The sequence below is a fragment of the Macaca mulatta genome, chromosome X (assembly GCF_049350105.2).
Source record: "Macaca mulatta isolate MMU2019108-1 chromosome X, T2T-MMU8v2.0, whole genome shotgun sequence".
Lineage (NCBI taxonomy): Eukaryota > Metazoa > Chordata > Mammalia > Primates > Cercopithecidae > Macaca > Macaca mulatta.
Genome location: NC_133426.1, coordinates 85,707,673 through 85,725,590, shown reverse-complemented (window position 1 = coordinate 85,725,590; position 17,918 = coordinate 85,707,673). Strand labels below are relative to the sequence as shown.

General features: G+C 40.5%; 1 long non-coding RNA gene and 1 pseudogene across 1 annotated transcript in view; both read right to left on the bottom strand.

The window, feature by feature from the left end:
* LOC144338780 (uncharacterized) overlaps positions 1 to 17,555 on the bottom strand; it is a 32,648-nt gene extending 15,093 nt beyond the window's left edge. Inside the window, exon 1 of the long non-coding RNA XR_013413159.1 lies at positions 16,319 to 17,555. This is a non-coding gene — a long non-coding RNA (uncharacterized LOC144338780). The remainder of the gene's footprint in view (positions 1 to 16,318) is intronic.
* LOC711392 (chromosome-associated kinesin KIF4A-like) lies at positions 6,792 to 11,017 on the bottom strand (annotated as a pseudogene).
* Positions 17,556 to 17,918: the final 363 nt, after the last annotated feature.

The window sequence follows — 17,918 nt, the reverse complement described above, 5'->3', positions numbered from 1 at the left end:
GGAAGCACAAGGGGTTGGGGAACTCCCTTCCCCAGCCAAGGGAAACCATGAGGGACTGTGCCATGAGGAAGGGTGCATTCCAGCGCACATACTGCACTTTTCCCATGGTCTTTACAACCCCCAGACCAGGAGATTCCCTCCGGTGCCTACTCCTCCAGGGCCCTGAGTTGCAAGCACAAAACTAAGCAGCCATTTGGGCAGACACCAAGCAAGCTGTAGGAGTTTTTATTTATTTATTATTATTTTTTTCATACCCCAGTGACACCTGGAATGCCAGAAAGGAAGAACCATTCACTCCCCTGGAAAGGGGGCTAAAGCCAGGGAGCCAAGTGGTCTAGCTCAGTGGATCCCACCCCAATAGAGCCCAGCAAGCTAAGATCCACTGGCTGGAAATTCTCACTGCCAGCACGGAAGCCTGAAGTAAACCTAGGATGCTCAAGCTTGGTGGGGGGAGGAGCCTCCACCATTACTGAGGCTTGAATAGGTGGTTTTCCCGTCACAGTGTAAACAAAGCCTCTGGGACGTCTGAATGGGGTGGAGCCCGCCACAGTTCAGCAAAGCCACTGTAGCCAGACTGCCTCTCTATGTTCCTTCTCTGTGGGCAGGGCATCTCTGAAAGAAAGGCAGCATTCCCAGTCAGAGGCTTATAGATAAAATTCTCATTTCACTGGGACAGAACACCTGAGGGAAAAGGGCAGCTGTGGGCGCAACTTCAGCAGATTTAAACATTCCTGCCTCCTGTCTCTGATGAGAGCAGTGGATCTCCCAGCAGAGTGCTTGAGCTCTGCTAAGGGACAGACTGCCTCCTCAAGTGGGTACAAGACCCCTTTGCCTCCTGACTGGGAGACACCTTCCAGTATGAATCGACAGACACCTAATACAGGAAAACTCCGACAAGCATCGGGCAGGTGCCTCTCTGGGACGAAGCTTCCAGAGGAAGGAACAGGCAGCAAACATTGCTGTTCTGTAGCCTCTGCTGGTGATTCCCAGGCAAAAAGGTTCTTGAGTAGACCTCCAACAAACTGCAGCAAACCTGCAGCATAGGGGCTGTTAGAAAGAAAACTAACAAGCAGAAAGGAATAGCATCAACATCAACAAAAAGGATGTCCACACGAAAACCTCATCTGAAGGTCACCAACATCAAGGACCAAAGATAGATAAATCCATGAAGATGAGGGAAAACCAGTGCAAAAAGTCTGAAATTTCCCAAAACCAGAATGTCTGTTCTCCTCCAAAGGATCACAACTACTCACCAGCTAGGTAAAATAACTGGATGGAGAATGAGTTTAATGAATTGACAGATGCAGGCTTCAGAAGGTGGTAAAAACAAACTCCTTCAAGTTAAAGGAGCATATTCTAACCCAATGCAAGGAAACTAAGAACCTTGAAAAAGGTTAGAATAATTGCTAACTACAATAACCAGTTTAGAGAAGAACATAAATGACCTGATGGAGCTGAAAAACACAGCATGAGAACTTTGTGAAACGTACACATGTATCAATAGCTGAATCAATCAAGCAGAAGAAAAGATATAAGAGGTTGAAGATCAACCTAATGAAATAAAGTGTGAAGAAAAGGTTAGAGAAAAAAGAATGAAAAGGAATGAAGCCTCTGAGAAATATGGGACTATGTGACAAGACCAAGCCTACTTTTCACTGGTATACCTGAAGGTGACAAGGAGAAGGAAACCAAGTTGGAAAACACTCTTCAGGATATTATCCAGGAGAATTTCCCCAACCTAGTAAGGCAGGCCAACATTCAAATTCAGGAAATACAGAGAACACCACAAAGATACTCCTCGAGAAGAGCAACCCCAAGACACATAATCATCAGATTCACCAAGGTTAAAATGAAGGAAAAAATGTTAAGGGCAACCAGAGAGAAAGGTCTGGTTACCCACAAAGGGAAGCCAATCAGACTAACAGTGGATTGCTCTACTGAAACCCTACAAGCCAGAAGAGAGTGGGAACCAATATTCAACATTCTTAAAGAAAAGATTTTTCAACCCAGAATTTCATATCCTGCCAAACTAAGCTTCATAAGTGAAGAAGAAATAAAATCCTTTACAGACAAGCAAATGCTGAGAGATTTTGTCACCACCAAGACTGCCTTACAGGAGCTCCTGAAGGAAGCACTAAACATGGAAAGGAACAACCGGTACCAGTCACTGAAAAAACATGCCAAATTGTAAAGACCACGACAATATGAAGAAACTGCATCAATTAACGGGCAGAAAACCAGCTAGCATCATAATGACAAGATCAGACTCACACATAACAATATCATCCTTAAATGCAAATGGGCTAAATGCCACAATTAAAAGACACCAACTGGCAAATTGGATAAAGAGTCAAGACCCATCAGTGTGCTGTATTCAGGAGACCCATCTCAAGTGCAAAGACACACATAGGCTCAAAATAAAGCAATACAGGAATATTTACCAAGCAAATGGACAGAAAAAAAAAGCAGAGGTCTCTGATAAAACAGACTTTAAACCAACAAAGATCAAAAAAGACGAAGCAGGGCATTACATAATGGTAAAGGGATCAATGCAGCAAGAAGAGCTAACTATCCTAAATATACATGCACCCAATACAGGAGCATCCAGATTCATAAAGCAAGTTCTCAGAGACTCACAAAGAGACTTAGACACCCATACAGTAGTAGTGGGAGATTTTAACACCACACTGTTAATATTAGACAGATCAGTGCAACAGAAAATTAACAAGGATATTGAGGACTTGAACTCAGCTCTGGACCAAGGAGACCTAATAGACATCTATAGAACTCTCCACCCCAAATCAACAGAATATACATTCTTCTCTGCACCACATTGCATTTATTCTAAAATTGACCACATAATTGGAAGTAAAACACTCCTCAGCAAATGCAAAAGAATGGAAATCATAACAAACAGTCTCTCAGATCACAGCGCAATCAAATTAGAACTCAGGATTAAGAAACTCACTCAAAACCACAGAACTACAAGGAAACTGAACAACCTGCTCCTGAAAGAACACTGGGTAAATAACGAAATTAAGGTGGAAATAAATAAGTTATTTGAAACCAATGAGAACAAGGACACAATGCACCAGAATCTCTGGCACACAGCTAAAGTAGTGTTTTGAGGGAAATTTATAGCACTGAATTCCCACAGGAGAAAGCAGGAAAGATGTAAACTTGACACTCTAACATCACAATTAAAAGAAGTAGAGAAGTGAGACAAACAAATTCAAAAGCTAGCAGAAGACAAGAAATAACTAATATCAGAGCAAAACTGAAGATGATAGAGTCATGAAAACCCCTTCAAAAAATCCCAGAATCCAGGAGCTAGCTTTTTGAAAAGATTAACAAAATAGATAGACCACTAGCCAGAATAATAAAGAAGAAAATAAAGAAGATTCGAATAGACACAATAAAAAATGGCAAAGGGGATATCACCACTCATCTCACAGAAATACAAACTACCATCAGAGAATACTATAACCACTTCTATGCAAATAAACCAGAAAATCTAGAAAAAATGGATAAATTCCAGACACATACATCCCTCAAGACTAAGTCAGGAAGAAGTCATATCCCTGAATAGACCAATGACAAGTTCTGAAATTGAGGCAGTAATTAATAGCTTACCAACCAAAAAAGGCCCAGGACCAGATGGCTTCACAGCCAACTCCTACCCAAGGTACAAAGAGGAACTAGTACCATTACTTCTGACACTATTCTAACCAAAAGAAAAAGAAGAGTTTCTCCCTAACTCATTTTTTGAGAGCAGCATCATCCTGATACCAAAACCTGGAAGAAACACAACAAAAAAGAAAATTTCAGGCCAATATCCCTGATGAAGATTAACACAAAAATCGTCAATAAAATACCAGGAAACCTAACCCAGGAGGAGGTCAAAAAGCTTGTCCGCCACAATCAAGACATCTTCAATGCTGGGATGCAAGGCTGGTTCAACATACGCAAATCAATAAACTTAATCCATCACATAAACAGAAAGAATGACAAAGATCACGGTTATCTCAACAGATGCAGAAAAGGCCTTTGATAAAAGTCAACACAATTTTATGCTAAAGACTCTCAATTAACTAGGTATTGATGGAACATATCTCAAAATAATTAGAAGTATTTATAACAAACCTACAGCCAATATCATGTTGAATGGGCAAAAGCTGGAAGCATTCCCTTTGAAAACCAGCACAAGACAAAGATGCCCTCTCTCGCCACTCCTATTCACCATAGTATTGGAAGTTCTGGTCAGAGCAATCGGGCAAGTGAAAGAAATCAAGGGTATTCAGATAGGAAGAGAGGAAGCCAAGTTGTCTCTGTTTGCAGATGACATGGTTGTATATTTAGAAAACCTATTGTCTCAACCCCAAATCTCCTTAAACTGATAAGCAACTTCAGCAAAGTCTCAGGATACAAAATCAATGTGTAAAACTCACATGCATTCTTATACACCAATAATAGCCAAACAGAGAGCCAAATCATGAGTGAACTCCCATTCACAATTGCTACAAAGAGAATAAAATACCTAGGAATACAACTTACAAGGGATGTGAAGGACCTCTTCAAGGAGAACTACAAACCACTCCTCAAGAAAATAAAACAGGATGTAAACAAATGGAAAAATATTCCATGCTCATGAATAGAAAGAATCAATATCTTGAAAATGGCCATACTTCCCAAAGTAATTCATAAATTCAAGGGTATCCCCATCAAGCTACCAATGACTTTCTTCACAGAATTAGAAAAAAACTAATTTAAAGTTCATATGGAACCAAAAAAGAGCCCGTATAGCCAAGAGAATCTTAAGCAAAAAGAACAAAGCTGGAGGCATCACACCACCTGACTTCAAACTATACTACAAGGCTACAGTAATTAAAACAGCATGGTACTGGTACCAAAAAAGATATATAGATCAATGGAACAGAGCACAGGCCTCAGAAAGAACACCACACATCTACAACCATCTGATCTTTGACAAATCTGACACAAACAAGCAAAGGGGAAAGGATTCCCTATTTAATAATTGGTATTGGGGAAACTGGCTAGCCATATGCAAAAAAACCTGAAACTAGATGCCTTCTTTAACCTTATACAAAAATTAACTCAAGATGGATTAAAGACTTAAACGTAAGATCTGAAACTATAAAAAAAAACTAGAAGAAAACCTGGGTAATACCTCTCAGGGCATAGACATGGGCAAAGACTTCATGACTAAAACACCAAAAGCAATGGCAACAAAAGCCAAAACTGACAGACGGGATCTAATTAAACTAAAGAGTTTCTGCACAGTAAAGGAATCTATCATCAGAGTGAGCAGGCAACCTACAGAATAGGAGAAAATTGTTGCAACCTATCCATCTGACAAATGGCTAATATTCAGAATCTACAAAGGATTTAAACAGATTTACAAAAAAAGAAAAACATCAAAAAGTGGGTGAAGGATATGAACACACACTTCTCAAAAGAAGACATTCATGCAGCCAACAAGCATATGACAACAAGCTCATTATCACTGCTCATTAGAGAAATGAAAATCAAAACTACAATGAGCTACGATCTCACGCCAGTTAGAATGGAGATCATTAAAAAGTCAGGAAACGACAGATGCTGGAGAGGATGTGGAGAAACAGGAACACTTTTACACTGTTGGCGGGAGTGTAAATTAGTTCAACCATTGTGGAAGACAGTGTGGCGATTCCTCAAGGATCTAGAACTAGAAATACCATTTGACCCAGCAATCCCATTACAGGGTGTTATAAATCATTCTACTATAAAGACACATGCACACAAATGTTTATTGCAGCACTGTTCACAATAGCAAAGACTTGGAACCAACCCAAATGCCTATCAATGATAGACTGGATAAAGAAAATGTGGCACATATACACGAGTCAGTACTGTGCAGCCATAAAAATGGATGAGTTCATGTATTTGCAGGGACATAGATTAAGCTTGAAACCATCATTATCAGCAAACTAACACAGGAACAGAAAACCACACACCACATGTTCTCACTCATAAGTGGGAGTTGAACAGTGAGAACACATGGACGCAGGGAGGGGAACCTCACATACCAGGGTATGTTGGATGGTGGGGGGCTAGGGGAGGGATAGCATTAGGAGAAATACCTGATGTAGATGATGGGTCAATGGGTGAAGCAAGTCACCATGGCACATGTATACCTATATAATAAACCTGCACATTCTGCACATGTATCCCAGAACTAAAAGTATAATAAAATATAACAATAATAATTCATTTACTTCAGAAACATGGCAGACGGTTGAGAGTACTATTGAAACACTTAAAATTCAGAGAATGTCAGGAAAGCAAAGATGAAGATCACAAATCCATTTCTGAGTTGGAGTAAAAGATCTTAGCCAGGCCCCCATCCTAGGCTAGTCTCCTCCATTAAGCAGGGACAACCAAAAGATAAGAAAGCCTTGGCCTCATCCCTGTCATGAGACAGCCTGAACTGCTCAAAACTAAGAAACAACTGGATGATACTGAGGACTGATTCCTGATGAGTCATTAGGAATGTCAGTAGGTTCTCTTTTCAGTAGGTGGCTTAGCACCCTTCTGGAGAACGGAGTAGGAGTCTGGGGCTGGAGGCTGAAGACCAACATCCATCAAAGTTTACCTTCTTTTCAGTAATGCTCTTTTTCTTATTTCAAGAGCAAGAAACCTGAAATACAGGGAAGTCATTTAAGAAACCCCTCTGACTGCAACCTGAAAACGTCTCCCAAGCGAGACTGGGGGTGGAGATGATGACTTCAAATTCAGTGGGCCTCTTGTTCGATAGGGGAGAAGCCAGAGAAGAATCTGGTGTTGCCGGCCAGTTTGTTTCTCTTTCTTCTCTGGAGCCTTGTTTTCTTGGTATTCTGTTGCTACATGTTTCAACTCTGGGAGGTCAAAAGGGGGTAGGGGAACTGGAGCAGTCTTCTTTGACAGCACCTGCTCCACGTCACACATCTCTTTCCGGATCCTGCTATTGGGGGTGGCACACACAGGGTTAAAGAAGCTCAGTCCTGGGATCCCCTCAGTAGGATACTCCAGTTTGAAGGAGCCTTCAGAATCCTGGGCCCATTCAATGGTGTACAAGCTATCCTTGCCTTGCTGGCGGTCCTGACACTTTGTGGGGTCACAGCTACAGTCCACACCACAGTCTGAGTTTTGCTTCCTCCACCCACACCAACCCTTGCAGGAACACCCTTGCAGGAACACCCTTGGATTTTCTTCCTGGACACCTTAACTAATTTTTTTGGCTTCCATTACTCATCATTCCCCTCATCACCATCACCATCACCATCCTCATGCTCATTCACAGAATGCTTTGAACAATATTTTAGATCCTCGATGACCATTCTTTGCTCCAGGAAGTTTAACACGAGGTTTAGGCTTAGGTGGGACATATTCAAAAGAAGAGTCTGGAGATAGAAGAGTATCCTTAGGAAGATATTTCTGTCTACTGGCTACCTGGAGAAGGGTCAGGGGTCAGTTTTTGCTTCATGATTTCATTCTCTTAAAAACTGCTGATTTTGCTCACACACTACTTGCTTCTTCTCAAGTTCTTCATCCTGACACTTCAGTGTGCTCAGTAGCTGCTGTTCCTTCTCACTGACTGATTCCTCTAACTGCTTCTCTGCAATTTGGCTCTGCTGCAGCTGGCCGAGAAGGTACAACCCCTTCTCTTGGTGCTGTTTCTCCATTCTGACCAGCTCAGCTTATAACTGTCTCTAACTCAGAAAAATGATTTTATTCCTCAAACAGCATCTTCTGCACGTCAGCACAGCTGACCTTGCTTTGTTTCAGGCTGCTTTCAAGTTTGCTGACCTGTATTTTGGAGGAGACCAGCTCTCAAATCAAATATTTCAGGGCACAGTTGGCTTCCAGAATGGTGTCAATATTCTCCCAGCATTGTTTTGGCCTGTCTTCACTTTCTGTATCCAGCAGCTTCTGCTGTAGTTCAGCTATCTGAGAGCACTCCTGAGTTCCATTTCAGTCTCTAGGCTTTCAATCGGCTTTGTAATGGAATTTTCTGACTCCGAAACTTGACCACGCACTTCAGTAAGGGAGAATGTATGTCTCTGGAGTTTAGGAGGTGGATTCTCCCCAGATTCCTTTTTTTTTTCTTTGAGTTGAGCCACATCCTGAACCAGGATCTTTCTATCTTCAAGGAGCCCATCAGATGGCGTTTGGCTTCCTGAGTAGTGACCATAACCTCAATTTTGTTTCCAAGCCAATTCTTCACTCCAGTTGCAGTGCCTTCCACTCCATGGCTCTGAGTCTCTTTCTGCTTATCTGCGACTTCCCATTGTTTCTGGAGAGCATCCCTGAGACACTTGCTGGCAGCTGCTGCCTCTGTTTTACATCTTAGCTCATTGGATTGTTTCTTGAAGTTTCTTTCAAATTTGAGAAGTTCATATTGCCTCTTACTGACTCATTCTTTTAACTGTATTACTTATTTGTCTTTTTTCTGCTTCCACTGTCTAAACTTCTCAGCATCCTCTTTCATTTGACACATTAACTGTACCCACTAGTTTTTCATCATCCATATCTCCTGGTTCAGACTGGAGACAGTATGCTCTGTGGATTCTTTTAGTTTCAGAAGTTTGGACTGCTCAGTTGGTGTCTTCCTCAGATCAGCTATTTGATCCTCCAGCTCCTGGAGATATTTTCAGTGGCCACACTCAACTTGGCTTGGTTGACATCCTTCTTTGCTGTCTGAAGTTCAAGAACAAATTCTTCCTTTTCCTTTTGCAGATAGATGACTTCCAGTTCTAGTTTTTTTATATATTATGCTGGTATTGGAACTGAATGGGCTGTAGCTGGCAAATGTTCTGAGTCATCTTCCTAGCTAGGGCCTCTTTCAGTGCAGTGGCTTTATTCAACTCAACCAACTCCTTCGACATCTGAGCTTGACAGAAAGCATGCTGAGTTGTAAAAGCATCAGAATACCGGCTCCTCTCTGAACTGGTTTCCACTTGAGCTTCTTGTTCCACCACAGTATTAATGGCTGCAGCCATGCAAGCAGGACTTTCATCTGATAACTTGGTAATCAATTGCTGCAGGTTACAAATTATTTCTACATTTTATTTCAATTCCTGTCTTCCAAAGCCTCCACTAGCTTTTGAAGATCCAGTTTTCAGGCTGCATGCTGCCTTAGCTCTTCTAGCTTGGCGTCATTTTTTTTATTTTTTATTTTTTGAGACATTGTCTCACTCTGTCACCCAGGCTGGAATGCAGTGATGCAATCTTGGTTCACCGCAAGTTCCAACTCTTGGGTTCACACCATTCTTCTGTCTCAGCCCCCCGAGTAGCTGGGACTACAGGTGCCCACCACCATGCCCAGCTAAATTTTTGTATTTGTAGTAGAGATGGGTTTTCACCATGTTAGGCAGGATGGTCCTGACCTTGTGATCCACCTGCCTCGGCCTCCCAAAGTGCTGGGATTACAGGCATGAGCCACCGTGCCTGGTTGGTGTTCATTTTTTCATTCACTTGCTCTGTCAAAATGATCCTCTCCAACATCTGGGCTGTCTGACCAGCTGCCTCGCTCAGACCACGACTTAATCTTTTATTCTCCATCAGGGATTGTAGATTATCTGATGGTTACACATTTATAGATCCAGGCAGGGTATGTCCATGGGCTTGTAGCAACAAGACTTGTAGCTGTTGTAGCTGTTTTACCCATTGCTTTAGATGATTAAGTTCAGTTGTCTGGGGATCAATATTAGCAACAGGTTGGTTCCTGGTTTTTCTTACTCTGTCATCATAGCGAAGGGTATTTAGTTTCTTCTGGATTGGAGCCAGCAGGACTCACACAGGCTATTATAAGAGTATGGTTATTACCACTTAGAGAATCTTGAAGCAGTGGAGTGAACTTGGAATCTCTGCAGGACACAAAGTCACCCTTTTTGTCATCTCCAAGAGCACTGATTACATTTCCCAAGCATAGAAGGCCTCGATTAATATTAATACCCTTTTTTAGACAAACCCCTTCAGCCTTGGTTTTCTTCTGTCTTTCTGATTCAGCAAGGTCTACAAGATGCAGCTTGGAGTGAAAGCTGCTATTCTTGTCACTTTTCTTTCTCTGCTCTATGGAGATTGTAAAGATGGCATGAAATTGGGATGACTGGGAGTTCATAGCTGTGGAGGCCACAGAGTTGTTGCCCTGCTCCAAACAGGAAACAGTATCCAAGGCAACTAAAACAGTCTGCTCAGTGAGTCCTACAATCTTTATGCCTTCCTTAGGATCATCCCATATATTTGTTTGAGCTTTCTTACAAGATGGGCATAGAAGATCCAAAATTTCTTCATTGTAAATCTCTAAGTAAGACACGTTCAGAATAAATTCCAAATCACTCTTTTTATCAATTTCTTTGAAGAGCAGTTGTATTACCCTAGGAATAACCCCAACTGTTGGTTCATTCTCTTGCTCTGCAGTGTATGCACCTCCCATTGAATAGGTTTTTTTCCAGAGCAAGTCTGCCCATAGGCCAGGACCATTGCATTATATCATTTAAATATGCCTTTTATGAGTGGTGCTACTGCTGTATTGAAGACTTCTTCCTGTTCATTACAGGGGTCAAACACAAAATCATAGTTGAAGGATTTATCAATACCAACCACCACCTGAGGCTCCCTGGGCATGAATGAAAGGTATATCTGGCAGCCCTTGCTAATCTCTTTGGGGACCAGAGGACAACAACACAGTGCCACTCTTACAGGAATTCCCTTCACCTCTTCCTTCATGATCCTATCTCAGCACTGCCTCAAACTAAACATCCTTTCCTGGTTCTCTCCAGTTCTCCCCTTACTACAGTTTCCTTATCCAGTCCACTGTTGATGGGGATCTAGGTTGATTTCATGTATTTGCTATTGTGAATAGTGCTGCAATAAACACATGAGTGCATGTGTTTCTTTGGTAGAAAAATATATATAATAAAGGTGGCCAAGAGCAGTAGCTCATGCCTGTAATCCCAGTACATTGGGAGGCTGAGGTGGGAGGATCCCTTGAACTCAGTTGTTCAAGACCAATCTGGCCCACATTGTGAAACTCTGTCTTTACTAAAAACACAAGAAAATTTAGCCAGGTTTGGTAGCACACACCTGTAATCCCAGCTATTTTGGTTGCTGAGGCAAAAGAATCCTTTGGACCTGGGAACAAGGCATTGCAGTGAGCTGAGATTGCACCACTACACTCCAGCCTGGGCGATGAAGTGAGGCTCTGTCAAAAAAGAAGAAAGAATGAACAGGCAACCTACAGAATGGGAGAAAATTTTTGCAATCTACTCATCTGACAAAGGGCTAATATCCAGAACCTACAAAGAACTCAAACAAATTTACAAGAAAAAAACAAACAACCCCATCAAAAAGTGGGCAAAGGATATGAACAGACATTTCTCAAAAGAAAACATTCCTATAGCCAACAGACACATGAAAAAATGCTCATCGTCACCAGCCATCAGAGAAATGCAAATCAAAACTACAATGAGATACCATCTCACACCAGTTAGAATGGCAATCATTAAAAAGTCAGGAAACAACAGGTGCTGGAGAGGATGTGGAGAAATAGGAACACTTCTAGACTGTTGGTGGGATTGTAAACTAGTTCAACCATTATGGAAAACAGTATGGCGATTCCTCAAGGATCTAGAACTAGATGTACCATATGAGCCAGCCATCCCATTACTGGGTATATACCCAAAGGATTAGAAATCATGCTGCTATAAAGACACATGCACACGTATGTTTATTGCAGCACTATTCACAATATCAAAGACTTAGAATCAACCCAAATGTCCATCAGTGACAGACTGGATTAAGAAAATGTGGCACATATACACCATGGAATACTATGCAGCCATCAAAAAGGATGAGTTTGTGTCCTTTGTAGGGACATGGATGCAGCTGGAAACCATCATTCTTAGCAAACTATCACAAGAACAGAAAACCAAACACCGCATGTTCTCACTCATAGGTGGGAACTGAACAATGAGATCACTTGGACTCGGGAAGGGGAACATCACACACTGGGGCCTATCATGGGGAGGGTGGAGGGGGGAGGGATTGCACTGGGAGTTATACCTGATGTAAATGACGAGTTGATGGGTGCTGACGAGTTGATGGGTGCAGCACACCAACATGCCACAAGTATACATATGTAACAAACCTGCACATTATGCACATGTACCCTAGAACTTAAAGTATAATAAAAATAAATAATAAAAAATAAAAAAAGAAAAATGCAAAAAAAAAAAAGAAAATTACTGTACATCCATTACAACCTTGCTAATGTAAATTCTTCATTTTTACTATGAGTCAATTAATGGCTCATCATTTAAAAAGAATAACATCTGTTTGTTTCTGATTATTTTTGGACTTTGAAATTACTCAGTTTTTATTGTACAAAATCAGGAAATATAGAACTAAAACATCAATAAATTAATCATTCTAAGATAATTTAAAAAAAGAAAGAAAGAAAGAGGAAAAGAGAGAACAATTTATTTTTGAAAGGAATATCTTAAACAGCTCTATGCACACAAAGTCGATAATCTTCATGAAATGGACAAGTTCTTGAAAGACACAGTCTGCTATGTCTCACACCCCCCCCCCCAAAAAATACATAATCTGAACAGGCTTATATATATTAAAGGAATTGAGTAAGTAATTAATGATATTAATATTTAACAATAATAGATACAATATAACTTTTAGAGATAAGAAATGTGATTTAACCGGAAATTAAAAAAATGAAAAAAGTTTAATAAAAAGATTATTTAGAAACATGAAAGCAGGGTGATATATTTTATACATATAACGCATTTTGTTTTTTCCAATAATCAACCAATGGAAATTTGTGGTGCTTCCACTTGTGGGATACTATGTGTAATGCTGCCATAAAAATTTTTGTACAAGTTTTGTTGTGGATATATGTTTTTATTTCCCTTAGGTAGATACTAGGAGTGGAATTGTTGGGTCATATAGTAGCTTTATGTTTAACTTTTCCAGGAACTGTTAGCCTGTTTCTGAAAAGGCTGCACCTTCCAGTTCATTTTTCAACTCCAGCATAACTCTGATAGTCAAAACTGAAAAAATATATTGAAGTTTCTTAAGACTTGATTCTGGGTCTTCCCCCGTCTCTGCATTGGAACAGTCTTACAAATTCTGAATTTGAGTAACTCGAGCTCAATCTTGCACTTTCTGCTAAAAAAATAAAAGAATAAAAACTAAATAAAATGAATAAATAAATAAATAAATAAAAATAAAAAACAGACTCACTACTTTCTTATTTGGTTCAGTGGTGACTTATTCAACAAGAGAAACACGACTTGACCAATAAAATTGAATAAATGATTGGAATGAAAAATATACAGAAGAAAAATCAGACAAATAAATAATCCAATAATTGATGAGATACAAATTACAATAGAAAGTTTTTCACCTGTCAATTGATAAACAGCAGGATAAGATGCCAGCAAAGATATAGTAATAATAGCTATTATGTTTTTTTTTTTTTTTTTTTTGAGACGGAGTCTCGCTCCGTTGTTCAGGCTGGAGTGCAGTGGCATGATCTCGGCTCACTGCAACCTCTGCCTCCCGGCTTCACGCCATTCTCCCACCTCAGCCTCCCGAGTAGCTGGGACTACAGACGCCTGCCACCGCACCTGGATAGTTTTTTGTATTTTTAGTAGAGACGGGGTTTCACCGTGTTATCCAGGATGATCTCGGTCTCCTGACCTCCTGATCTGCCCACCTCGGCCTCCCAAAATGCTGGGATTACAGGCATGAGCCACCGCGCCGGGCCTTTGTTTTGAGTGCTTAATATAGGCCATGTGCTTTACAGGCATTATTTCATTTAACTTTTCTATTATCATATTAGGCAGATGCTTTTATTAATTCCATTCTGTAGTACAGAAAAATGTGCCAAAGTCATGCAGCTAGTAACTCGTGGTACTGGGATTTGGGTCCAGATAATCTGACACATTCCCCTGGGTCTCTATAATTTCCTTCCTTTAAAAATGAGTGTTTCATGTTCCATTCAGGTATATCTTTCCTTCCTGTCTGCACACATAGATGACAGGTGGTCTAACAAAATAATACAGAAAAGCAACAATATGATAGGAAATAAATAAGATCAATAGAAGAGGTGGATTGTCTTCTACATGCTTTTATTCAGAGAACATAGAAGAACTAAATCTTATCTAAAAGAAGACTATGAAGAGCCTTCTTGCCCTGCAGAATTCTAGGTCTTCACATTGCAAGGGAATGTCAAAATACAGCCAGGACCCTGTGGTGGAGAAAACAATGGAGTGGAAAATAGAGACAAATTAAACTATTGAAAACATATGGGAATCTGTGTCACCATTAGAGGCTTTTTAAAATAGCCTTTAAAAAAATGCAACCAACTGGAGAAAATGAAATTCTATTTTGTACTACCCAGAGGATTTATTCTAAATTCATTAGTATAGAAGATTTCAAATATTTACAAACATAGAAAGATATGATTAGCAATTTATGTGTATAGCCACCGCCCAGTTTTTATCAATGCATGGCCAGTGTTGATTCATCTATTGGCCTTCCTTATTATTTATCCTATCTGCAAATACTTAAATATATACCTTGAAATAACATGTATTATTTTCGAAAATATAGGATTATTATACACCTAAAATTGTATTTTTAATTTATTTTTTATTTTTGTAGGGACCAGGTAAGTGAATACTTATGTGGTAGATGAGATATTTTGACACAGGCATACAATGTGTAATAATCAAATCAGGATAAATGAGGTATTAATCACCTCAACCATTTATTCTTTATGTTATAAACAATCCAATATACTCTTTTAGTTATTTTTTAAACGTACAAATAAATTATTTTTTACTATAGTCACCCTGTTATCCTGGCAAGTGCTAGGTCTTATTTATTCTTTCTAAGTTTTTGTACCAAATAATGATCTCCACATCACCCCTCATCTCCCGCTACACTTCCCAGCATCTGGTAACCACCCTTCTACTCTATCTTCATGAGTTCGACTATTTTGATTTTTAGCTCTTAAAAATAAGTGAGGGTATTACTGAGGGATCATGGCAGATGGAAGGCAGGACTAGATTGCAGTTCCAGACAGAGCAGCATGTGGAGGCTTGCATTGTGAATTTTAACTCCAGATCAACTCCAAAAACACAGCAATCCTGGGAGGATCCTCTGAAGTAAGCAGACTGCTCCTGCAGGACCCAGGAGAAACCCCAAATACTGTGAGTTCCACAACTGTGGAAGTGGGAAAGGGAGACCATCCTCTCCTGAACACACACCCCCATTGGAAAAGCTGTAGGTCTATTTGTAGGAGAAGTGTCTGACTTTACGTGGAGCTGAGTCAAGTTAGAGAGCCAAGTCAAGTGAAATACAGGGGTAGAGGAAGCAGCAGAAAGGTCCTGGGAGCTCGCTGGGTCTTCAAGCAGTCCATTCCTGCCTGACACCACAGGGATCCATCTGGAGGGTGGCCAGAGCAGCAGGGGTAAAACTCCACAGGGAAAAAAAATTCTCTAGCTGAACTGCGTAACAATTTGAACAGGGCGAGAAGTCTCCTGGCCAGAACTCGAAGGAGGGTATGAATCCAGCATGCGGACTTCACAGACAGGGAGAAGAACTAAAGCCCTTTTCCTTCGCAGCTGAGAGGCAGAAAAACCTCAGGCAAGTTTTTAAGCCCATCTCACCTTCTGCCTGGAAATAGATTCAGGGCTGTCGAGAGAAGCACAGTGGGTGTGAGACCAGCCCTTCGGTTTGCCTGGGAGCTGGATGTGGCCTGTTACTGCCAACTTTCCCCCAATTCCCTGTCAACCTGAATGACTTAGAAGAGGCAGTCATAATCCTCTTAGGTACACAACTCCAGTGAACTGGGAATCTCATCCTCCACAGCAGCAATAGCAAGACCCACTCAAGGATAATCTGAGCTCAGACATGATTAGCCTGCCCCCACCTGATGGTCCTTCTCTATCCACCCTGGTAGAGAAAGACAAAAGGCATTTAATCTTGGGAGTTCTAGGGCCCCGTCCACCACCAGTCCCTCTCCACACTACTACAACTGATGCTTTCTGGAAAACCCCACCTACTGACAGGAGGCCAACCAGCACAAAAATAGCGCATTAAACTACCAAAGTTAAAGACTGTCATGGATCCACTGCACTCTCCATCACCTCCACCAGAACAAGAGTTGGTATCCATAGCTGAGAGACCCATAGATGCTTCACATCACAGGACTCTGTGCAGACAACTCCCAGGACCAGCCCAGAGCTGGGTAGACTCGCTGGGTGGCTATACCCAGAAGAGAGACAGCAATCACTGAAGTTTGGCTCACAGGAAGCCACATCCACTGGAAAAGGGGGAGACTACTACATCAAGGGAACACTGTGGGACAAAAATTCTGAACAACAGCCTTTAGTCCTAGAACTTCCCTCTGACACAGCCCACCAAAATGAGAAGAAAGCAGAAAAACAACCCTGGTAATATGACAAAAATCTCTTCAACACCCCCCAAAAATCACACTAGTTCAGCAGCAATGGATCCAAACCAAGAAGAAATTCATGATTTACCTGAAAAAGAATTTAGGAGGTTAGTTATTAAGCTAATCAAGGAAGGACAAGAGAAAGACAAATCCCAATGCAAAGAAATCCAAAAAAATTATACAAGAAATGAAGGGGGAAATATGCAAGGAACAGATAGTTTAAAGAAAAAAAACAGTCAAAAACTCAGGAAACTGCAGACATACTTTTAGAAATGGAAAATGCTCTGGAAAGTCTCAGCAATAGAATTTAACAAATAGAAGAAATAACTTCAGAGCTTGAAGACAAGGTCTTTGAATTAACCCAATCCAACAAAGACAAAGAAAAAAGAATAAGAAAATATGAACCAAGCCTCCAAGAAGTCTGGGATTATGTTAAATGACCAAACCTAAGAATAATCAGTGTACCTGAGGAGGAATACAATTCTAAAAGCTTAGAAAATATATTTGGGGGAATAATCAAGGAAAACTTACCTGGCCTTGCTAGAGACCTAGACATGCAAATACAAGAAGCACAAAGAACACCTAGGAAATTCATTGCTAGAAGATCTTCAACCACACACATTGTCACCGGGTTATCCAAAGTTAAGACAAAGGAAAGAATCTTAAGAGCTGTGAGACAGAAGCAACAGGTATCCTATAAAGGATAACCTATTAGATTAACAACAGATATCCAGCAGAAACTCTACAAGCTAGAAGGAATTGGGCCCTATCTTCAACCTCCTCAAGCAAAACAATTATCAACCAAGAATTTTGTATCCAGTGAATCTAAGCATTATACATGAAGGAAAGATACAGTCATTTTCAGACAAGCAAATGCTCTGAGAATTCACCATTACCAAGCCACCACTACAAGAACTGTGAAAAGGAGCTCTAGATCTTGAAACAAATCCTGGAAACCCATCAAACCAGAATCTGTTTAAAGCATAAATCACCCAGGACCTATAAAACAAAAATACAAGTTAAAAAGCAAAAATAACTGCTCCCCCAAAACAAACAAACAGACAAAGTACACAAGCAACAAAGAGCATGATGAATGCAACAGTACCTCACATTTCAATACTAATATTGAATGTAAATGGCCTAAATGCTCCACTTAAAAGACACAGAACCGAAGAGTGGATAAGAACTCATGAACCAACTATCTGCTGCCTTCAGGAGACTCATCTAACACATAAGAACTCACAGAAACTTAAAGTAAAGAGGTGGAAAAAGGCATTTCATGCAAATGCACACCAAAAGTGACCAGGGGCAGCTATTCTTATATCAGACAAAATAAACTTCAAAGCAACAGCATTTAAAAGAGACAAAGATGGACATTATATATTGGTAAAAGACCCTG